This window comes from Anopheles gambiae, chromosome 2, assembly GCF_943734735.2.
Source record: "Anopheles gambiae chromosome 2, idAnoGambNW_F1_1, whole genome shotgun sequence".
In the NCBI taxonomy this organism is placed as follows: domain Eukaryota; kingdom Metazoa; phylum Arthropoda; class Insecta; order Diptera; family Culicidae; genus Anopheles; species Anopheles gambiae.
This window is the reverse complement of record NC_064601.1, coordinates 57,846,067-57,871,460: the sequence shown is the minus strand read 5'-3', so window position 1 is coordinate 57,871,460 and position 25,394 is coordinate 57,846,067. Positions and strand designations below refer to the sequence as shown.

The 25,394-nt window shown below is 34.7% G+C and overlaps 1 protein-coding gene across 1 annotated transcript in view; it reads left to right on the top strand.

Annotated features, from left to right (window-relative positions):
• The first annotated feature begins 8,811 nt into the window (after window positions 1-8,811).
• LOC1272726 (homeotic protein Sex combs reduced) overlaps window positions 8,812-25,394 on the top strand; it is a 43,680-nt gene continuing 27,097 nt past the window's right edge. Inside the window, exon 1 of the mRNA XM_311616.4 lies at window positions 8,812-9,838. The gene's annotated coding sequence lies outside the window, so the exon portion shown is untranslated. The remainder of the gene's footprint in view (window positions 9,839-25,394) is intronic.

Below are 25,394 nucleotides of genomic sequence, written 5' to 3'. Positions count from 1 at the left end.
AACAGGATACACGAAATTACATTTTCGCACGGCACTTCACAAAGTCACTTTGGCAATATATAGATCAGTAGTACTAAAACTATATATTGGCCGGTCTGGTAGTACAGTCATTAACTCGTACGACATGGCAACATGCCCTTCATGGTTCCAAGCCCCGAATAGACCGTTCCCTCATACGTAGGACTGACTATCCTGCTATCACCATCGATGTTCTCTTAGACCTTAGAAGATATTTTTAAATGTGCAAGTTAGCACAAAAAATCTGTTTTTCTAAGTCTCTTTATAGTTATGGTACGACCATAAATTAGTTTTTTCGTCATAATTCATGTAAAAATGTCCTTAATTTAAAAAAAAGTTAAATAGTATTCTGCACAACTCACACATTCACTGTTTTTGTCTATCTCTTACGGAATTTCCGAAAATCGTGAAAACCGACCGTTCATATAGTTGTGGTAGGTGCTGTACTTGTTCATACTATAGTTTAGTTGGTTTGTTTGTTTTTTTTTATCACAGCCGGACCATAAAAACCCCTTTCGGGGGATATAATTATGTACACACCAAATTTTCTCATCTAGTTTCAGTAAAAAAAAATACAGAGCAAGTTCAGTAATAGAACATTCTACCGGTTTTCAGCATAAATGTTATGTTTTTACTGACTTTCGACAAAAAAATCCTGAATGCGTTTCAGTAATACGCATTTCACTGAAAACCAGTAAAATAAGTGTCAAATTAGTCGTTTCACCGGATATCAGTAAAAAAAATTGCTGAACATGCAGCTATTCATTCTGTCAAATTGACCAGTCAGTCAGAACTTCAAAACAAAACAATGCGGTACCCACTTGCTCGTGATGTGCAAAAATTGGTTTGGTAGGCGCTTACAGACACCCTGGAAATATTTCAGATAAGATTTTGGCTTGCGAGATTAATTTGTAACAATAGGCAGCCGTGTTTTTGTGTAGCATCTTTGCTACAATCCACTGTGCTCATTGAAATTCGTGGTGTGTGTGAGCGTTTTTTGAACCAGCTTCACTTATTGCGGCAAAATATAATATAAAAATTGTATCAAACAACAAAAACCATGTATCAACATGAAATGAGGGACTGACAATCTTTACGCATCCATAAAGTACTCAATTTAAAGACATATTTCGTCATTTTTTAATCGCTATCAATTACTGAAAAATCAGTAACATGAGAATAACTTTATTGTAATTTTAGTTAACGAGCTGTCATTTTAGTGAGCACCGAGCATTACTGAACGATTCAGTAAACATTCTTTTTACTGAAAGGATTACTGAATCTTCAGCTCAAAAACATCAGTAAAATTGTACTCATGTTCAGTTAAAAATGTTTTCTGTGCACGTACTATAGTTGTGAAGCAAATAGAAGCATACAAATGTATTTCTGTATTGCAAATGAAAGTGTTTCTTTTTTTTCGTGTAACACTTCTTAGCCCTAAAGGTCCCAAAAATTGTGCATAAGAAACCGTTGAGCTTATTGAAACTACCACACAATCGTTTCAGTTGTTTTGATTAAATATGCTTCGTGTGATAATTTTGTTGTATAATATATATGTTCAACAAATTAAATAAATGTTGTAAGTACTTTAACGTATATTTAATATTTTTCAAACATTACCTAATTGTATGCTATTGTTTTTGAATAATAAATTATATTTTGAAAAATATGTTATTTTGGTAAACATCTTGTATAAATCTGTAATAAACAATATCATGCTTACATTTCTAAAAAAACAGTAAATTAAAAGGCAAAAGCTATTACACTTAATCTACACGCGTTGCGTGCAACTTGTTCCATAGTTTAGGCGAATTAATGGTGTTGAAAGACAGTCCAAAACAAACGCATAAACTACTTGTTATCCATCACATAACAATCATTCAGTCGATAGACCAAGGCGAAGGGGACAGAAAGCACCAATCAGATTCAAACGTTGTGAGTCGCCGTTTTACTACCGTGCTATACAGTCTTCGGTGTGCCGGTTGAAAATAACTGAACCATAAACAACCCGAAACATACCACACCATTCCACCGTCTTTTCTTTACTCGCTGCTCCAATCGCCCGAGTGAGGACAACCTGCGCGTTAATAAATTACAATAATTTGTTGAAATTTATAATTTATTTCTTCATTTTCAATTCGTGATCGAGTCGAGTTGATTCTGATGAACGATTGTACTATCGTTCCTAATATTTAGTATGTGATGATTCCAAAGGGGTTGATAATTTTGAATTTTGAGCACCATTCAAGTAGTAAACGAATTAAAGCTACTCATGTGCAATCCAATCAAATTCAAGCTTTCACCAAAGCCACAAGCTATGGTCCGTGTTTTGCTTTGCACACGACAAAACTTCGCTGAAACTATGTACATACTGGGTTACCAAAGGACGTTCCAAGAGGAAATATCTACCATAGAGCTACGTTTACGCTATTGGGCATAAAAAAGAAAAAGAAATGCAGTTTACGCCCTTTGCTTTGGTCTGCATAATTTATTAGGTTAAAAATTAGTTAATATTTAATTTATAGCATTTTCAGCATTTCCTTTTTCCAAGCAGCGCAGGAACGAAATACACATATTCTGTGGCCTGTACTCTTGCCAAAGAGAGAAACGGAAACACAAACCCCCACATGATCCAAACCAGTGTCATCGAAACGATCCAAAAACAACAGGCACCCTGAGTAACAACTCGAACAAATTTATATGAGAACTTTCTGTGTCGACTCTACTGTAGCCGTTGGAGACGATAAACGATGCTTATAGAAGCTAGAGCGGTGAAGCGATCGTGTCGGCTCAGGTAGTATTTTGTGTCAAGCGGAAAGAAAATTTATGACCTTTTAAGCTATGCTTTGACGTTTTGGGGTTGATTTTACCTCACCTTTTTATTTATGATAAAAACTTAAGCTTTATCTGCTTACTGTTTCCTTCCCGTGACTTCTCATTTTCGTTAGCAAATGCTCGTACGAACGATCTCCACTTCACCTATAAAAAACTAATACGTATACCGAATGCGAAACATGCTCTCAATGAGTTTTCTTTAGCTTCTTAAAAAATTCATACGACTTGGCAGAACGCAGAATATACAGATTGAAGATGTTTAAAAAGCTATCATCTGTTGACTATAGTGGACTGAAGTCTGATCCCCAACAGGCACGTTATCGTTCGCCATGCAGAAGCGTAACATAATATACTTCAATTCGAAACAAAGACCGGGGTATGCTCATGCAACAGCATCAACCGGATACCGAACTATCACAAGACATTTGAATGAGACAGCAAGGATAAAATTAATTATATTTTTAAGGCCAGCGAAACGTGTGCTATGTTTTATTTGAACTACGCGCCGCTACTTTATTATAAATATTTCATTGTATGCTGTGCAAGATTGTGGATATTTGAGAGGCATAATAGTGTTTCAGAAGCTATGATGTACATTAAAAAGGCGATGATTAGCACCTTATCTTTTTTCCCTGTGCCTTGTTATTATGCGCCAAGATTTTTTGTGATGTTTTCAGATCAAATGAGAGCCATAGTGTATATGTAAGTAAACTTGATATTCTGTCAGAAAGGAACAGATAACAATCGCATTTAGCTTTAAATCCAAATCATTAACATTTCCGACCACTGGTGTTGGTTTTTTCTTTCGGAGTAGAGATTTGTTATGAATTGAAAGGAGGACCTTTTGCCTTTAATATCAACAATACTCTTGTTTATGTTGTTTACAACAAAGTTTAAAAAACACAAATAAATCCCCTTAAATATGTATATATATATATATATATATATATATATATATATATACAACATTACAACATCTGTTACAACATTTTCTATTTTATAAAAGCTCATCATTAGCAAAAGCTCATCCTGTTATCTCAACTTCAATTATCAACTCTTCGACTATCAACAACTCAAGTAAACTATCCTGAAAATTTGTTATCTTTGACTCTCTTCGGAGTCAAATCTTCTCGAAAATCTTAAGATAAAGGTTCATGCATAAAACTCTTTCCCAAAACAATACTTACAAAAATGTTCCATTTGAGATAATTTTATTTGGCAAAACAATTTAATTTGATCTAAATACTTTGAAAAACTATAATTTCTATTTCATTATTAACGTACGATTAACGATTAAATAATACAACGTACATTTATTAACAATACAAAAAAACGAAATACCTCGCAGAACTTTCAATCGAGCATTTAAAGTATGATGTTTGACTGGATATTTCTGTCATAGCAGTTGACAATTTCAGTTTTCTCCAAAAAAAATGAATGGCAAATAGAAAATACGTTGTTTTCAAAATTAAATTAAATTTGAATGATTTTTGAATAGTTTCTTTTAAATATTTATAACACAATCTATTTTCCGATCTTTTCACACAATTAGTAACTTTTGATAAATTTTAAGTCCTGGTAAGTTATGAATAACTTGTGCTGATCATATATTTGATAATCCTAAAACTATACTTATAAAACATGTACTCTTTTTATTCTAAACTTTCACTTCTAATAATTTGTTAGAAATTGATAAAATGATTGTTCAATTGTAAATTTATAAAAACACACACATTTGGATATCAGAATATTGTAAATAAATGTCATTTAGTTTTCAAAGAGGCTTGTCAAATACCATATATTCAGAAGTACTAAAAAACTCCAACGGTGTAGCCCGTGAGTTTTTGTAGAAGGTTGATTAATGAATTTTCGCCGCAGGTCTAGAGAACATCTTCTTTTGCGTTAACATGTCATTCGTTTTTTGCGGCTAACCAGCAGCACGAGTTCATCCTATAGAGAGCATACATCTATGGTATTGAAGCACTCCCGTGTTCATGGAAGGTTGTTGTTTAAGATTGTTCATTTCAAATGATTGCAGGATCAAACACGAAGGTGGATATCAGGATTCATTACAAAGGAAGGAAATCCTACTTGAAACTAAAAAGCTTTTTGGACGATCTGGAATTTGATTTTGAACAACTATCACTCTTGAAGGAAACATAACATTGTTGTATTATAGGCTTTTCAATCTAAGTAAATTTGACATGTCATCTGATTGTAACAATGTTAGCCATCCTTCTGCGTTCTACAATTCTCAAGCCAATAAAAATGCTTCAGCAAAACTTAAACCTGTTCGTAGTATATCAGCAGAAATTATGACAATTGCCGAATAGACCTTCCACTATATGGGTAAAACATTTGATTTAATAAAGATTATAAAAGAACAAATGAAAAGGAAATACACGCCAATTTTACCAACGCAGCTTCTGCAACATACAGCGAGGTAAATACAACGGATCATTTCACAATAGAAATTGGGAAATGATATTCTACCGTCATCTATCGGAGTGCGTATGAACTAACTACTCGAATTCAATTAGCTATTTATTTAGAGCAAATATTTTAGAGCGTGTTTCTCACTACAGAATATTTCTTCCTATATGACAAGGGTATTTCGATCCGCGTATTCGTATTAAAAATAGGCGACGAGAATTTGTGTCGATATGAATATCGCATTTCGTATCATATAAGATTTTAAAACATGAATCATATTGATTGTTTATTGGTGAAATAGTTAATTTATTGGAATATCAGCTATCTCAATAATGAAATAGATGAAAGCATCAGCAATATGGTTGCAAATAACAATAAGCATTTAAAATTTGGCTTTAGTCTGAAAATTATTAAATAATGGAATGTGCAATCAATTCATGTTTCAACAATTTGCGATGTGTCTTTGTTAGAATTGAATTGATATGAATTGAATTCACCTTAATTACTAAGAAAACTTGACATATTGCTATAAGGCGCACACTAGATGGAGCAAACGATCGTATTGTATTAATCGTTAGGCAGTTTAACGACTGATTGATTTTAACCGCTCGACTGCTACGTGTAACACGAACGTTTTATTGCTATTCAATATCGGTGAAAAGAGTTGCTGAATTAGGGCTTAGTTCGAATTTTAAATTTAAGATAATTCAATAAGTGGTCGTCGCTCAAGTGTCTAGGATTTGAACTTTCATTTGATTGAAATAAAAAAACTGTCTGAGTAGATGTCAAATTCTGAAGAAAGGGGGTTGAATCTGTTAATCGTAGAATTTGTAAACGGGTAATATCGTTGAGTCGGTCTGGTGGTACAGTCGTTCGCGATCTTCATTCAGAATGTTGTTGATTTAACTAACTAATAAATAGAAATAATGCTTTATGTGTTAAAATCTTACTGGAATACGACAGCGCGATATTCATAAGGATTCATATTAATTTGATTAATTTAATGAATAAAATAATTTAAAAACAGATGAGTAAAGTGCAAATGATGAAATATGTAATTTTATTTAAAATCCCAAACTGCGCATTTTAAACGTTAATCATTAATCATCTAACTAAGCATCCAGTTTGTGCCCTTTCGAAAAGTTAAACTTATTTATGTTCTTCAATCCATTATTTCAGCTCTTTTTTGCAACACAACAAATAGCATTTGCTTATTATATTTATTATATATTTCAGTTGACCATGAGTTTTAATTATGGCTAGGAACAGAATACCAATAATGCCAATAATGAAACGGCATGATCATCGGCCCTGAACATATATACCTGCGCCATGGAACGAAACCCTTTGATAGAGGAAAGGCTAAGACAGCCTATAGCTCAAATCATCCCAATCGCACATTAGAATATTTGCACCAGTTTGGCACCTTACAAAGAATATACAAAAGCTGCCAGGATATTAGTTATAATAAACGTTCTCGGTTACACATATGTTTGCCAAATCGATCGCTCGAATGTGTTTCTATTTAGTGCTAAATGTAGTGCCTTTTGCTCAAGGTCAGCAACGGAATAGATCCTCAATATTCTTGTACAGAAGTATTTTTGTTAGAGTTTCTTGTCAACCAGGCAAATCACTCAAAACTCAGCTCTTTTCGTACCAATTCATTGATCACATTCCTTAAATTAAAGCAAAAGGGATATAGTTTTCCATCGCATTGAACTTGGTAGATATCATATCCATCAACGCCCACTTGCAATCGGAACGCGAATCAAATGGCTTTGTTTAATGACATATTCATAGCTTTAATTCGTAAATCTGCTTCGTTAAACTGCACAAATGATAAATTAGGCGCCTGCGTATTCGAGAGAAGCACGTAAGTGGTCAAATCTTTTAGAAGAGATACTCGGAGAAATCTATGATTGTAGATTGCTTTATGTAGTTGGAACTTGCGTTTCTTCACTATCCTAAACTATGTATTAAACAATATATATTTCACGTGTTATTACTGCATTTTATATAAACATTAATTAACATAAACATAACATTAACATAAATCATCATAAATGCATTCAGCATGCATGTTATCATCATTTAATTAGCTCCAAAGCATTTTTTTAACTTCTTCTTTGTCATGTGATACAGGGTTGTAATAGTCAAAATCAAATGAAAACAAATTGATCATGTGATATAGGGTTGTAATAGTCAAATTCAAATGTCAACAAATCATTTTTAGTACATAAAGATTATCTTTAGCTGTAAAACGTTGTTGTTTCACTGTACAAATCAAAACTTTTGAATGGTTTATATATTTTTTCACACGCTCAAGATTGTTTTCCAGAAACTGGAGCGAATTATTTCCTCGTTTAAATTAATAAATTAATAAAATCAATTTAAAAAATATATGAATATTTGTTTGAAATCAATGTTAAAAAAAAGGACGAGCACTCGCTCATTTAAAAAAATCTAAGTGTGTTGGAAATATATTAGGCCCTTGAAAATAACTGCAGTGTGAAGAAACAAAAACGTGGCAGTGAAAGTGAAAATTGAGGTACTGAAATTCTTTTGGTGATATTAAATTTTGACTTGCAAAACTGTATCGCAATCATGGCATACGTCAGCAGCAATTTTCATCCAGGTTATATCTAGCCAACAATAAATATCGGAATTTACAATTCGGTATTTATTTTTCAACTTCACAGAAGCTCCTACCTTTTGCTTCCAATATACTTAAAGACAATTGCGATATACGCATTTACTTGATCCACAGATTACAGTCATTTTGAATCGATTATGTCATCGAGGTATTGCCGTCGTATTGAAAAATAATTTATGTTTCAACAGCATCCAATGCTTCATGGTATAAACTGCCACAAAGCTTTCGTTTGCTGATCATAAGGTGCATTCCCATGCGTCAAGTGAATTTGAAAGAAACGTTTAGGTAACCATTGAAGATTAAATTCGCCTTGAGAGAATTATGTATCTCTTTCTATTCGTTCAATACATGCATAACTGTGTCCTTGTTAGTGTCGATTTTTTTAGATTCGGTCAAATCACAATAGTGCGGTTATTTACGATTCATGAATTGCTCATGCGCTCCCGAATAAAGCTAGCTTTTGTTGTCTCGCATTAACAATTCCCGTGAGTTAGGAAGAGATAGAACTGGTTCGATGCTTAAAAATGGGCGGTAACAAATGTGTATGCGCCGTCTCTCTTACACGTATGTTTTTTCAAGGGAACTGGGTGGGCTTTTTACAGCTGTTCGGTGTCTCAGGAACAGTAATGCGATTACATTCGCGTTGAATCGGTCGGCTTCGGATCTCTTTCACTCCACTTTGTTCAGTTTTCTCGACGAACTACGCAAGTTGCTCGACCGTTAAACATATGAAATCGACGGACCATCTTCGCTGGTATGCTAAGCACAAAGCCAGCAGCAAACGAGAGTAAAAGAGACATTAAACATATTAGTAAGAGACTGAAACATTTGTTTGGTTGTACCGACCAGCATCTTCGGTACGACGCGAACGCAATCGAAGGAGATACGCGAGGGGCGAATAGTGTTGTAGCGACTGTTCACTTCATTCCGGATTTCCAACACTTTCAGTCGTAATGTGAGACTCGTCGCATGGATTGTGTGCTTACGATGGGTCAAACCAATGATTGATCAACCGCGTATCTAGCTGTGTGGTGATTATTTTGATTTGGTCAGTGTTTGAGTGCTTTACTGTTTTCTTGGGTGTGTTTGAACATAGAGTGCTACCTGGTTGATCGAAGTATGTGAGTTACAAACATTTGCCGTAAGGCGTGTGAAAAGTATTCAACATTATTCGGTGATCAATACAATATATATTTCTGTGCAAAGCTTAAAGTGGTGACATTATTCCAATGAATACGCGATTCTTCTATAAGTGTAAGGCACACACATAAAAATGAAACAAAATAACATAATTGTGTACCATTAGTGCTGATCGACGTTATACTAAAGAGGGTTTGCAGCGCTCTTAAAATATCGCAAACCGTAAAAGAAATGATATTGTTGCTTTTTTTACAATAATTATAGTGTTAATTTTCTAAAGTGTAATTAAACAATAATGAGTGATGCAAAAAGGATATGATAATCAAGTTTGAAATGTCGCAATTAACAGTGTATTATAGAAATGATCGAAGTGTATGAATTCAAAAGTTGCAAATGCTGATATATTCTGGAAAATCAATTGCATACTTTCAAAATCATGTGTTATTATTACTTCTAGACTTAATTGTAACTGTGCATTATCTTAGTAGATAACATTTCATTTGCATTGTATGAGTGTTTATGTATTCCAAGTGTATGTGTGTGTAATAATCAGTAATTATAGTTATCATCATACGCTTTTTGGTGGAAAATGTCTTTGTTCGAATGACTGTCATGCTTCTCAATTTGTGATTTTAGTTAAAAACACCTGTTTTAACTGCGTTTGGCAATTCAAATCATTCAACTCCAGCTACAAGTGGTTAAACCGTCATTATCACGGCAAACAGCCACCCTAAATCGTACTGATACATTAACCTGAGGGTGAGTATTGTTGCGGTATGTCTATGAACCCCTATCACAATACAGAACCGGCGTAACCATTGAAAAGGGTCAGACACTAACACATGAAAAGGTAAAAGAAAAGCAACAACTGAAAACAAATACTGTAGCTCTAAACACTATTTTACTATTTTATTCATTTTACTGGCATAATTGCTGCCTATTTATTGTAAGTTTATGGTATAAGAAAGAAAACATGTAAAATTTTCACTAACCCGCTTAGTTTTCTCATTTTAAAACAATTGATTAGCAACCAAATGGATTTACTTTCATACACATCTACCAAAATCTGTTACTCTTCGCCCCACAGTTATAATTGTTATAATTGTCCGTATAAAAAGGCAAAACAATGAAATGAAATCATTGGTGCTAGTTTGATAGTTAGTTTGGTAGTTTGAACGATTCCGACAGTACTCACTCTCCTCTCTTAAGATGATAAACAGAAACATTAGGCAACCTGTAATGTAAGCTGGTGAAAGATTGAGTTATTATGATCTCATTAAATCCGTACGGGTCTTACCTTGATTACCATCATTCTCGTAGGAGACTGTGATTTTTCGTAAACACAAGCTCTCCAACTAGTAATATGGTCGAGTAATAAAATATAACATAAACGTATGATAGAACCATTTTACCATAAATTGTATTGCCTAGTACTCTGAAACAATATAGACTGGAGTCTTTTTTATGTTTATTGCATAAGGAATATATGATAATATTTAACAATGATTTCGACTGGTAGGATGTTTTCATTTAGAATAATGTTGAACTGCAAAATTTGTGAAGCCCATTTGATGCAAATTACACGAAGTTTGAACAATTCTTAGATTTAATAGAGTATTCCCGAAAATATTAAATTATTAAACACAAACTATTATTAACTATTATTAACTAACTATTTGGAGAAGGGAAATTAATTGAAAGTTAATTAATCATTCAACAACATTGAATTATGTTAATGGATCAAACGGAGAACATAACACGTCTATATTAAAAAGAAAATGATGCGACATTTTCTATATGCAACAATAAGTTGTACTGTTTTTACATAAGAGCTTTTTTAACAACATATGAATTACTTATGTTAAATTTGTTAGCAATATTTCTCTTAAGTATTTATACAATCTGTTGGCTGTTGATTTATCTATAAAAGAATGGAAACAGAGAGAAAATAGAAAAAAGTAAAAATCTTTTTAGTTAATAAAATGCTTCTTGTAAACCATCATTGTTAGCCGGGTCTGTACCCAAGTGACATTTGTTCGAAATTGTATTGCCATATCTGCTCTACTAGTCCTGAAATTCTGGATTTGTGTGTGATCAACTGTAATGAAAGCGCCAGGATTTTGTTAAATCGTAAATTGGACCTTCTTCAATCGACACACGTTAAGCTCATTTTACATTCATAACTTTGGTTATCGATGAAGAACGCAAGCATACTTTGTGGGACGTTTTTTTGTGAAAATTCGGTTTTTAAGTATAAAATGGCTAGATCACCAAAAATAGGTGAATCGTTATTTGCCGGCAAAACTATAAGAAAGAGAAAAAATTTCGAGTTACAGTTGATTTTTATAAGGTTTTTCTAAATTCCCTTAAACTGTTGCTGTTTAAGAGAAGTTTAAGGAGCCAGATTAAGGAAAATAGCTCGAATTCTAAAATTCGTGCTCGAAAATGTCAATTGGGTGTCGTTACCCAAATGACATTTTTGAATTCTTAAATTGCGGTTTTGACCTATCTCCATTAAACTGGCACTTTTAACTTCCCTTAAACTGAGCCAGGTTATGGGACTTTTAGAACAAGCCCTATAAAATCGACTGTGATGTGGCTTTTTAGTTGCATTCTTCTCTAACCTTTGGGAAATAACGTTTCCAATTCTTATTACCGGTCGTTTAGTCATTTTATACAAAAAACCACCGAATTTTCACCAAATAACGCCTACGAAATATACCTTTCTTTTTCGCCATATATTAAAGCAAATGAATCTAAAACGAATTCAACGCCATCATCATCCAATGGAACATGGTCATTCGCACGCACAACCGAAATCTCGACGCCTTCTACACGGTTTATCACACACAAATCCACAATTGTTGGTATCTCGATACCATTCGAGCAGATCAAGGTTAAAAATTTCGAAGAAATGTCACTTGGGTAAGGAAAGAAGTGTTTGGCTGAATGTAGGTCTGACATTACGCCAGCCATGCTGACTACCTGGTCACTAAGACCCATAAAACGCTTGGAGTGTTGAAATGTAATTTCTCCGATTTCACAGGTCTCCAAACTTGGGCCCGTGGTCCGCATGCGGCACTCGAGAGCCTATATGCGGCCCGCGTTGATTTTATGAAGGATAAAGTAAATATCATGTTAGTTTTACAATTTTCATTATTTTTTTCATTTGACCAAGAAAAATCAAGATAAAAATAAGAAAAACGTAGAATTTTAAAATATTCACTAAGTATTTTCTAGTCAAAACGATATTTACGAAACAATGCGGTTCGCGAACTGAAATTTTTGAAGACCCATTTTATATGCCTTAAGACTTTATACTGTTCTTTGGTACGGTCCCTGGATGAATATTTTCGTTGATCTGGTCGCCGTCGGCCAGGATCCATGTCAACCTATCGAGAGATAGCAGAGGTTCTTTACAAGTTTCGCTGTTCGCAAGGTCCATGGAGTTAGCTCTACTGCATTTCATTCTTATGAGGATAGATGCGGTTGTTTGGCTTGCTGTACCTGTTTCGTCCATCTGCTTATATGTTGTTATCAAACAATTTGTGTTTCGCAAATTTGTAGCACCATATAAGAATATAGATTTGAGTTTGGGTTTTTATATCTTTTTGCCTTAAAATACAATTAAAATTCTATATCAAAAAAGTATCCGCAGCTTTCTCTAATATTTGTCTCTTCTAAATGTGTTTACTGTTTGTAAATCATACGATTTGAATTGGGTGTTCTACGATTTACCAGACCAAACTACCAAACTACCACACTACCAAACTGTACGGTCTTGTGACATTCCTATAAAAGTGAACCGCATTGATCTATTCAATGGGAAAATTTTCGAGATAGTAAAGGGACTTGAACCGGTTTTTTTTAGGATTGTATCTACATTAGAGGTGGCAATTTCGGTTCTTTTAAGTGAACGTGAGTCAATCATCACAATGAACGTGAACCCGATCTCGGTTCTTTCGTTCATTTACAAATAGCACCTTTAATGCCCCTTAGGATGAATGAAGACATTGGTCTATCGCGTACATTTTTTCCCGGTGCGTGTAGATACGCAAAAGAGTATGTACACGTATGCATTCGATGTCTCACTGGTGTTTGACGATCTGTTCCAGCATTTTCTCAGTGTGGCATAATTGTCTGCAAGATCTATGCTCTCGTAGGCTGATTTTTTCAAAATGTCTTTTTAGTAGTATAGCTCAGCAAAATCGATGTTATTTTTTTTCCTCTACCCCCCATGCTCTCATAAACAACAAATGATGTAAAAGAAACGACCACACGTCCTTACACGTCCACATTAGTGATGGGCGTTTCGGAGCGCACTAACGGCTCCGGAGCCAGCTCTGACTTTTGCCCGAAACCGGTTCCGCACCAACGGCTCCGGAGCCGTTAGTTAATATAATTATTACGCCTTTTTATGGTGCAGTAAAAAGCTAGCTCTGGAGCCGTGGTGCGGAGCTGTTGTTTCGGAGCCGGCTCCGGCTTCGGAGCCGTTTTGCCCATTACTAGTCCACATTAATAGCAACTCTCTAGTGATATGCTTTGTGTCTTTCTTGAGATAGTGTCTTACAGCTATTCACACTTGTATGAGTTTAATCTCGAATTATATCCTTTAACTATATCATATTCCTTTTCTTTATCGTACATTATTACTACAATAGTGATGGTAATAGTTATTACAGAGTCCATGTAAGGAGTCAGAGTCTATCTTTAAACTGCTCTGTAGATATCCCAAAGTCAAATGCGATGGCACCGTTGAGAAGACCACCGGCGAAAAGGCACTGTGCGTTTTGTTTCCTACAAAGATTCTACATAGAGATGTTATCATCCTTGTTGATAAGAACTATTGTCACTTAGTAAAAGCATTTCATTCTTCTTTCGTTTTATGTTGAATGACATGTCACGATTCTCACCTTATACTGTACCCGTTGGGCCAAAAATACACGAACCAATTTTCGCAGGCGCGAAATACTAGTTCATCTATTTTCAGCCTTAAATGGTTAAACCAGATTAATCTGATTCACAATGAAACGTATTCCCTACACAATATATGCCATAACTAGCTTCAGTTGGGCCGGTCTGGTGGTACAGTCGTCAGTTCGTCCGACGTAACAACATGCCCGTCATGGGTTCAAGTCCCGAATAGACCGTGCCCCCATACGAAGGTCTGACTATCCTGCTATGTTAACAATAAGTCACTGAAAGCCAAGCTCACTTCACTAGTGGGTACAGGCAGGCCTTGACCGACAACGGTTGTTGTTCCAAAAGAAAAAAAGAAAAAAAAAGCTTCGGTTAATTGTGCATTAGCCCGACCTTGTTCATTGGTTCGTGGTACATTGGAATCTTACGCTTTTTTATGGTGGATTAACATCACGCAGACTCAACATGGTAGCTGCCACTACTATTTGTATAAAGGAGTGTAAATATGTAGAACAAGATCTGAGATAAATAGATATTAGATAATAATCTTATCATAATATGCAGGGTGGCATGAATGGTTGAGCAAACCTGGTTGTTTTATTTATATGTAGTGGGTGAATGACTTCTAGTTTTATGTGCGGATGTTCTCGATACGATGGTTCAGCACGACAAAAAGCCTATTCGTCCGTATCTTGACGAACTCTGCTACCAGGACCACATTGGCAGCTGAACAGCGGCTCTCAAGCATCCCTACCACCAGTGCACATTGGGCAAACGCCTGTATAAAACTCGAAAAACCAACTTCATCGCAGGTTAACACCATAATCATTTTCTTAAAATAGATACTTAAACTTAGTTGAAACCAAAATATTTCAGGTTTTTATCTTAAACTTACTGAGATATAGGCCATCAAAGTGTAAACTTTGTGTTTTTTGTCCCAAATTTGAGCTATTTTTCGACCGAACATAAACCATCATATTTTAGTATACGATGGTTAGATTTTGATAATTAATGTGTCATTGGAAAGGTTTTTTGTCATACTTTGATGTAATGGCTGAATATTTTGCAAAAACTTGTTGTTAAAGTTCATTAATGATTGAAAACCAAACATCACAGCCGAATTTTTGGATATTTTCATTTTGGAGAGTGATTTTTTTATGATTCGACTCGATTTCACTCGTGTGTCGTATATCATAGGAAAGATCAACATTTTTCCTACGTTTTGACGTTGAAATTAGCTGCGACCATCTGCGACCCCGAAAATTATTAAACTTTTTCTTGAAAATAGCGCGAGCGATTTTGACGAGTTGTTGTATGAGCCATTAACCACCAGTATCCAACTACCTGTCATAAACGAGCATTTGAAACAAACAGGCAAAAAACAAAGCTGAAGAGAGGAAAAACAGTTTAAAAAAGGTCGTAAGATAGGAATCAGCTCTTTTCCAAACAAACCATTAAAAAACACAACTTTTTTAGTGCGTAATACTTTAAAAATTCATGTTCAGTCAGAAACTTGTTGCACCTTCGTTTTAATTCCTAACACTTACTGTTGATGCTGTTAACTGATACGCGAAAACTGCAATAGCATGAGGAATTGATTTTCATCCCGGCGTTTGTATGGCCGTTGCCCACTGTGCAGTGGACGATAAGAATGACATAGTCTTCAGATAAGTGTTGGACACTTATGTCTTCTCAATGTTGGCTATTTTATGTTATGTTTTTTTTTCACCGCATGATATTTTTTATTTTAAACAACATACTGTTTTCCAGATAGTGAAATTCCACAGAAACTCAAATAAGTAAATAAATAGAATAGATGCGAAAATGCTAAAAAAGTTGTCTGTTTAAAAAACACAAATCCGCAGATTTCCGATGTAATAACAAAATAGATGATCATGTGTTGATCAGGACCTCTCTCAGCAATGAAAATTAAACAAACGAGCTAAAAACAATGGAAACAAAGCTATGAAATCAATGACCTTGTTTCTTCTTCTTCTTTGTCACAATAACCGTTGTCAATCAAGGCCTGTCTGTAACTCTATTGGACTTGGCTTTGAGGGAGCGCAGGACAGTCAGTCCTACAAATAGAGTCACGGTCCATCCGGGACTTGAACTAATCACGGGCATGTTGTTAAGTCGTACGAGTTAATAGGGTATATGTACCTATAGTGGTGGTAGTACCAATAGTGGTGCTATTGCTCTAAAATGGGCTTCATACGGCAAATTAAAAGTAATTAAGTTATTTACGTTAGTGTGAAATGTTCTTTTGCCTTTTAAAAAGGGTTTAAAATTTAAATGGGGCCATTCCGTTACTTAGTGACCGAAAAATCCATTATTTTGTGAAATGTGTCAACATTTTTCCAAAATCCTTAAGGCCGGACTACATTGATCGTACTCCGTGGCGTAATTTTTATATTCACTAGCGCATCTGGCGACGACCAGCGCAAGCTAGATGTCGGTATAATTTATGTGTCAAAATTATTCATACTTGGTGTCTCATCAAGTTTTGAGCAGGCTACTTGTATGCCGTATGAAATGTTTATAAACGTTCATAAATTGCAAAAAAATAGGCCGTTAATTGTTGTTGGTGGATAAATCGTCATTCATACAAAGCGCTAGGCAACATTTTTCCCCATCTTCCAACATCTTTCCATCATTGGGTAAAATTATAGCCTCCTCGACCCAAAACACTTTTTGACAGATAAATTATACCAGCCTCTAGCTTCGACCCGCCGCCGCTAGATAGCGTACGCGTTCACAAAAATTACACTCAGGAGTACGATCAATGTAGCCCGGCCTTTAGGATTTCGTAACGAAACTTTTTTTTCTGTTAACGTTTTAAACGACCACATAACCACGCAATTACTAGTTTTTCAATATAACTGTTATGTAATGTTATTGTTTTACTAAAATTATTTGCCTTTTGATCATATTTATGCATTTTTAAGTGTTTTTTACCATAGTGCCATTATAGGTACACCAAACAGGCATGTTCCTATAGTGGTTATAGTTATAAAATCAATAAAAACAGTTCGTTTTAGAATTTTTCGAGGATATTTTTGACATGTCGTACTGTTTTCACTAAAATAAGCATCAGAAATAAGTTTTATGTAGGTAATTTACCAAAAACAGGCCAAAATTCGCTTATATGGCTGAATGATAAATTGACTTCAAATCAAGCACACTCTTCCGGGTGTAGGTTGACGACAGGTGTGATGCAGTACTTTAGTGAATAGTTTCATCAACCAAATTTATACATTTTTTTACGATCAAATTACGCAAGAAACCAACATTATGGCAGTAATCGTTGATATTTATACGAAAACAGCTTCGAAACTAAGTTTCATTAATATTATACACCGTTTATGATGCAACAACCACTATAGGAACACAATACGACGACTATAGGAACCATTGCAACATTGCTAAAATGGTTCGAGAGGGCATTACTGTCCATCGATAGACAAATAAACATAAACATAAACATAAACATACCACCATTATAGGTACAACAAAGCAATCACAAAAATATGCATTTTTTCGTAAAATTGATGTGTTTCATGATAAAAATGATTGTGATTGCAAAGATAAAACATATTCCAATTGCTATGGGTTAAAATATTCAGAAATTGTCCTTCCTGACAATTTAAATCCATTAAAACACATCGGTACCACTACAAATTGAACCATTTTTGGTACATATACCCTAACTGTATCACGAGACCGGCCCATGAGTTTGTTTGGATTCCGATATAATTAGCTGTGGAATATAAAACCAGACGTATATACTACATGATGGAAGATTGTAACTATCATTACACAATTTTCTCTTCAAATCAGTAGAGGGCTATTGCTCTTGGAACGATTCTTTAACTCCAACGGAATCAGTGATGAAAAGATGTTTATGCTGATACAAAACGATATAAAAGAGGGCAGTCATCCTGATCCTTAGCCTGACTCTCCTTGCTCATCTAAAATCCGTGAGATCAAAATAAACTTTTTAAAAGAATCTTATAAAAAAGAGCTATTGAGTGAACACCCAAGTCCCCGAGGAATGAAATTTCATCTGTGTCTGTGAATATGAATGAGTATAAGTAGAAGATTGATAAAAGACTTTTCCCTGTTATTTATTTTGTTGAGAATTTACTAGTTCTACTCAATGCCAAATCAATCGGTTAGCGCTGAGGTCGATTCTAGTCGTTCTACACTCCGCGCGTTAATCCCTCTCCTCTACGCAAAATTAACTGCTGTCGCGATATCAATTATATTGAGAGAAGATATCTCCTCTCATCTTACATCAGTGTTAAGATCTCCGTTGACGATATTACGATAATCTACCTGTCGTGTTGTATGCAATGATGCTGTGCCTTTCCCTGATTTGTTTAGTAGAGCTCTTTTTTGTCAAGTACTTTCAAGGTGTGAACTATTTATTATATTAATGTTTTTAACTGCCATAAATTCTTACCCTGCTTATTAGTTAATCGCCCGACCTTAATCCGATCAGTTGTTGTTACATCTAACCCTGTGCAATGAACATTGAACAAAGCTTAAACTTTTTTATTTTTGTAGTAGCGGCAAATTTTTCACGTCGTTATCCTTTTACAGCTCTGCTTTTAAAGTACTCCTAGCTCAAAGCTGCGGGTCTTAATTGGATCGAAAGTATTTAGTTCACTCCAGCGGATGTCCAGTGTTTTGTGTTTCGAGAATGTTTGATAGACTTTTTTTTAGCAATGGATGAACTTTTAGAACTTATGTAAAACATTTCAAAGAACTAAATCTTCTTAGGCTCTTTTGATGATTCTTGGGGGGTATACAATTATCGTTAATCCCAACAGAAGACGCCATCTAAGTGATGTCGAGTGGCTGACCGCCAATTACCCGGGCCGATGTTCCTCAAATTTCCGATCGAGAATTTCCGAAAAAATAAAAACAATAAACTGTACTTAAACCTTAACCATTCAATCTGTCTGAATCAGCGTTGTTAACGGTGACGTACTTCTACACGAAATAGCCTACTTTGACAATATTTGAAGCTACGCATTCAATTTTTGCTCTTTTATCCTACAGTCATGTTAAACAATGGGTTGTACCACTAGGTTGGCCAGTACAAAATTTATACGGTTTTCTAAATTTTTATCTAGCGGGCTATGAAATGAGTGAAAATGAGCGTTGCGGCGAACGTTCCCAGGAACGAACGAGTTCGCCGGTACGGCTGAATGTCGTTTGATTCAATGACATTTGTGTCACTGATCTTCTTCAGGTGTACTAGATTTTCTTCTTACATAAGTAACTCTCATTATTATTTTTGTAACCCTTTTTCTCTTATATTCATGTACTCCAGCAAATGAACGAAAACTTTCGAACTGTTCAAGTGAGAATATTTTAGGTTTCAGTCACTTACAATCGGTGAAAGCACTAGGATGTTCTAGATTCACAAGATGAATATGAAATGATATTCAAAATAGATTTTTTACAGTCTTGTTATTGCAAAGATTTTGACGAAAAGCCTTATGCGAACGCCTAAAAACGTCTATAGTTTACAACACTAGACAATATCATAAGTAGTATGCTATGGTGAAATCGATCAATTCTGCTATGTTATCAATTCTACACTGCTCTCCAACCTTTGAAATTCACTTGGCTTTGAAAAAACATTTGCCGCTTCTCATATATATTAAGGGCATTCATTATGTAGACTTAGTACAAAGTTTTATGATCAAACATAAGATTCAATCATACTCTAGACATGGTTGTTGAAATTTGAATCTTGATGATGCAAAAAAATACACAATTTGTTTTGTAATAAGCTTTTGTTTTTCAAAAATACATTCTATCGCGGACCACGTCTGTTAACGTGATCGACTACAGCTGATCCGCAGACCAATATAATATTAGGTTTTATACCACTGTTTTGGGGAACCAGCAAAAGAAGCCCAGGGAAATCTGATGTTCGAATTATTCGCCTGAATTTCAGTGTCTTTTAATTTATCTTTTTATTTCGTCATGTTGCGCAAAGTTCGAGATAAATTTAGCCCCAAAAGTATCAAAGTATCAAAGTTTTCCCTTTTTCTTTTCCAAAGGATTTTTCAGTATTACTAAAATTTGTGACAAAATGTTTGAAGACAAGTGTCAAAATAGATATATAGCTCAGTATCTTAATAAAAAAAATAAAACCTTTTAAAATTTGAATTAATTAAGTTTAAACTTAAAAAACTAAATAAAGTTTAAACACTTTATGAAATTTCATTCACCAGCCTACTACGGTACACTTTACTCTAAAATATAAACTCGTTTCCGAATAATCCATAGAAGCATTACATTTTTTTTGACGAAAATGATTTCAAAATTAAAGTCATCGAAAAATATGTCTGACAGAATAACACATTTTATCAATACTAATCTAACCAAACCAAACGAACATATACATATTGCAACCGATGCATAGCAAGTAATTTTTTGAAGGCTTATTGCTTTGGGCCCTTTTCAGTGCTTTTTTTTAGTATCATTGAAGACAATTATGATAATTATTTGTTAAAATCATTTAATTTTTTTATTATTGTTTTAGAAAAAACGGAAAAATCATATGATATGAGCATATGAAATTGTATACGTCAAATATTTCAACATTCAATGAATTAAATACATAAAAATGTGTTTCTTTCCGTTTTGGCATAAATCTTGGTGTTATAAAAATGATCATGTCATTTGAATCTAGTTTTTGCAAACCCGGGCAGTAATGAGTTAAACACGTGGAAGGAGCTTCGAGACTGTTTCCTATTAGTTTTGCAAAGCAGCGATCTCAGGCGTTTACTCTTTGCGATAGTATATGTTTGCGTTTATATATCGATCATATAGGTTACTCGTTTCCTGAAAATTGTTACACGCGGTAAATGATGTGGCATAGACTCTCTGATGCTATATATAGATGAATGTTTTGTGTTATCATTTACACGGATGACGAAGCCAATTAAACACCCATACGGCCTTAATACCATTTTTCGATCGAAAAATTTCGATCACAGCCGGATCTGTCATGTTGTTGTTATTTTTAGCTGTTTTTCAATGTTTTGCTGATAAAAAATCATTTTAGATTTATTAAAAAAAAATTGTTTGCCTACACTTACTGAATTTGATGTGAATCGACTTCATGTAGGGTAATGAAAGATATAGTTACACTGTCAGTTTAATGTGAGTGGCTATCGATTTTTTTTATCGAAAAATGGTGCTGAGACCGATATTTTATCGATGAGACATCAATCAAAAGAAAGAATTACATACATGACCTTGACGTAATTTTAGAATACGAGCTAGATTTTAGACTCCACTCAGCAGAGCACATCTTCTTGTTCTTATTCTTTGTCTCAACAACCGTTGTCGGTCAAGGCCTGCCTGTACATCTTGTGGGGTTGGCTTTCAGTGACTTATTGATTACTACCCATAGCAAGATAGTCAGTCCTACGTATGGCAGCACGGTCCATATGGGGCTTGATGTGTTAAGGCAGCGGTCTAATGTTGTTGCGCGCAACATTGTTGCTCGGAAACATATCGCTGAGGTGGTCTATGAATGTTGCTGGCAACATTTCACTTAGACATTGTTTAGCATCAAAAATTAGCCAATCAACAGCTCAGAGTTTATTTTTTATCATTCTCTTATTGAATAAAGTGTTGAAAAAATAAAATAAACGCCAAAAAATTTATTATAAATGCAACAATTCCAAATTTAACGGATGTCAACAAAACGCACACTGCTGCTGTGTCATTTCATACACCCGATTACCATGACCAAGGTAAATAGAAAATGTTGCCAGACAAAAATCAAATTGGTTTGAATTTGGCCGGCATCAAAGTTGCGCTAGCTGTCAAAATCTATACATTTTGCCAGCAACAATGTTGCGCACAACAAGATTAGACCGACGACTGTTGACGACTGTACCACGAGACTGGCTAGACAAGCAAATAGAGCACTCGAAACCCTCGAATGACAAAGGATTTTGACGAACCAATGTGCTTGAAGCCGGTCTCGTAGTACAGTCGTCAACTCGTACGACTTAACAACATGCCCGTCATGGGTTCAATCCCCAAATAGACAGCGCCGCCATACGTAGGACTGACTATCCTGCTATGGGGGAATCAATTAGTCACTGAAAGCCAAGCCCACAAGTGGGTACAGGCAGGCCTTGACCGACATCGGTATTTGAGCCAAAGAAGAAGAAGAAGAAGAATGTGCTTGAAGTTTTTATTCTGCGGTCTAGCCAGACCGATATTAGAATACGCGTCAGTAGTTTGATGTCCATAAACAGAGTTATAAAACAGTAGGATTGAGACGGTACAAAGGAAATTTACCATATACAGTATCCATTGGAATAGCTGGTATGATATAAGACACAAGATCGTACCAATCACGGTGTCAACAACTAGGATTTAAAACGAGGGAAAGTAGACGAAAAAATGCGTGTTTCGTTCCGAAATTGTTGTTACGAAATTGGTGTTGTTCTTTCTTAATATGGGCATTTTTGTATGTCTATTGATTTTATCGAAAAGAGAGATGTATTAACGAAAGGGGATGGGGACCTTACGTCAAGTGACGAATTGTCAAAATGCTCCTAGATTCCACCACCTAATAATTTTAATCCACCTTGGTTTTCTCTAGAAGAAAGTGATACTCCTTGTCGACCGGGCTCACATCGAGCTGACAGGTAGTACTGTACCCACATGTACAGTGAAGTGCCGTTTATACGGGTACCTTTTATCCGGCTGTCTGTTTATCCGTGCTGTTTAAAAATGACAGTTCAATTTAAAGGTGATATTGCGTTATGAGGAGGATATTTGTAAAAAAACGGTTATCAGTGCACACTGTCAGAAAAAAAGACATTATTCATGACAAATTTCAAATTTTATTCTCAATGGAAAAACATGATGTTAATGAAACCTGGGTAATTTTTATAAAAAAAGGAAAATTTTAAAAACTAATCAGGAGTTTGTGATAAAATATATTATCAGTTATTCGCATATCCGGGCAAGGTCAAGTCCCGATGAGCCCGGATAAACGGCGCTCCACTGTATGTTGGGCAAGTTGCATCAATTGCTCAATTAAATTAAAATGATAGTGTAATAGAATGATTGACCGAATAAATGTCGTAATAATTCAGCAGAAATAACTATGATAAGCAGTGACTTAACAAACAGAAAAAGTTAAACCTATTATATTTTATCCCAAATAGTTGGCAACTGAAATCATGTCAACACGCCAACAAAACTATAGTCTCTTCACGAAATACGCGGTTTATGCGTTCCCGAGGAATTCGCGTAACTCGAATATCTGCGTAAGTCGAATTTCACTTTTGCTGCAACAATGCAGATGATTAATCGATATTTTTGATTATATTTAGTACTTTAATACATATCATCATTTATTTGGTATGATTCGTGCAAAAAATTATGATATTGGGGCCCTTCACGATTCTAGTCAGCTTTTTTATATGAAGTGTGACAGTTGTAGGCTCAAATCATGTCAACACTCCATACAAAACCACACACAAAACTAGCATAAGATTTTAAGTCGAGATCAGCGCTCAGTAAACTTTTGAGGTAAAAGACCAAATTGTGTAAATGATCAAGAGCCGCGGGCCACTTCAAGTAGCACTTAAATTATTACATTATGAAAGATTTCAAACCAAATAGTCGGATAATGATATCAAGCAATACGATTGTTGATATTGTTGTTTTTATGTAAAAATATCATCCAAGCAAGGTTATAGATTATTAAATTCCTATTATTAAAACTAATTGTAATAATAGTATGGTAGTCAGATCTTAGTTGCTGCTTAAAGCGCATCCTTATTATTATATTTAACATTATTTTTTTGTACAAAAAAATTTATTGCTATTGTGGTAGCTTTCAACAAGCAAAATGATCGTATTTTTGGAGCATGTCTTGATATATCTACATTTAACGGCTTCATGATATACAAGCAGTCAAACGATATCAAAATGCATCACCTGAGTTGATTTGGGGAGCTATGCCAATCAAAGAGGAACTGTCATTGTTTTTCATTATCAAAAACCATTTTAATCTTTGCGCTAAAATACATTTGAGAAAATACAGATTTTGCTTCCAACAGGGTTCAAATTCAAACCATAAGGCTTCAACAAAGTTGTGCTTGCGGCTTGCAATGACTTTCAGTAGCGTTTACGTGCGTGCATTATTAGTGTTATTATTTTCAAAATATGCAATGTTGCGTTTTATTTAAAACTCTAATCTAAAAGCCTGGTTAGAAAATTAAACAACACAATTAAACTTAAACAACAAAATTAAACAACACAACACTGGGTTGTTTCTTGTCTTGTTGCCCGGAACAACATTAGGCATTTAAAACACAGAGAAAAAGTTTATCTTCTTTGGTAATTTAAAGAATCATCCTTATAACATCCTTAAGCAAAAGTACTTTTCATGTTTTGTTTATACATTGCTTGTGAATAAATGGCTGATTTATAGCTAAACCTAACCAATGTTTGAAAATTTTGTAGGAGTTTTGTATTGGATGGATATATCGGATGTGGCCATCACATAGCAAATATACATGAACGATGTTTAACGCAAGCAGAAACAGAATTATATTTAATAGGTCATGCTTTATGTTTGTCAAAATATAACTAATATACTTTTGATTGATTTATTTATTCACAACCAGATTAATCAATATTTTATGTTATGAAATAAAAAAACTGAAATTTGATTGTTTATATTCGACAATGTCAGAACAATTTTGAAGTAAAATGGGTTTGCTATGAACGACATAAGTTTTGTTAAATCTTTAGCAGTGCAAAATATCATGTGGCTTTTTTCTTTATTATTTCTCTCATTCTTTTAAAATTCTATTAACAAAAATCAAGGAATACGCAAATGTTTACGCAAGATCAGACTGTTGGATAAAATGCAGCCAAAGTGGGACTGAAAACTCGTCTTCAAAGTTTAAAGCCATTTTAGTGTTGTTGTTTTATTTCTGCATGCAGTTTTCAACCATTTTCTGATAGGTGCGTTGAATTCAGGTAGACTTAATTTTTTGTTCTCATGATGTTTCGTTTTCATCTTTTCTGTATCTCCGTTTTCATCATCAGAGTATTTTTCTTTGCACGTCTCGAGAGGGTTTTCTCTTTAATTTTGGCTTTTGCAGATGCTTTTTGGCATATCTTTACAAAAAACCAATTTCGTATTGAGGTAAAATTCAAAGGCTGGGCTGAACGCGTACAGTCCAAACTTATTGTACGAGACCTGCGATAGGTGATACTGCCATCGGGTTAAATTGTTCATTGACTCAAAATTGCAGGGTACCATTGGAAATTATTTTCCTTTCTTTATTCCTTAATGTTGCTCGTTGACGCTTTCTGTTATCTT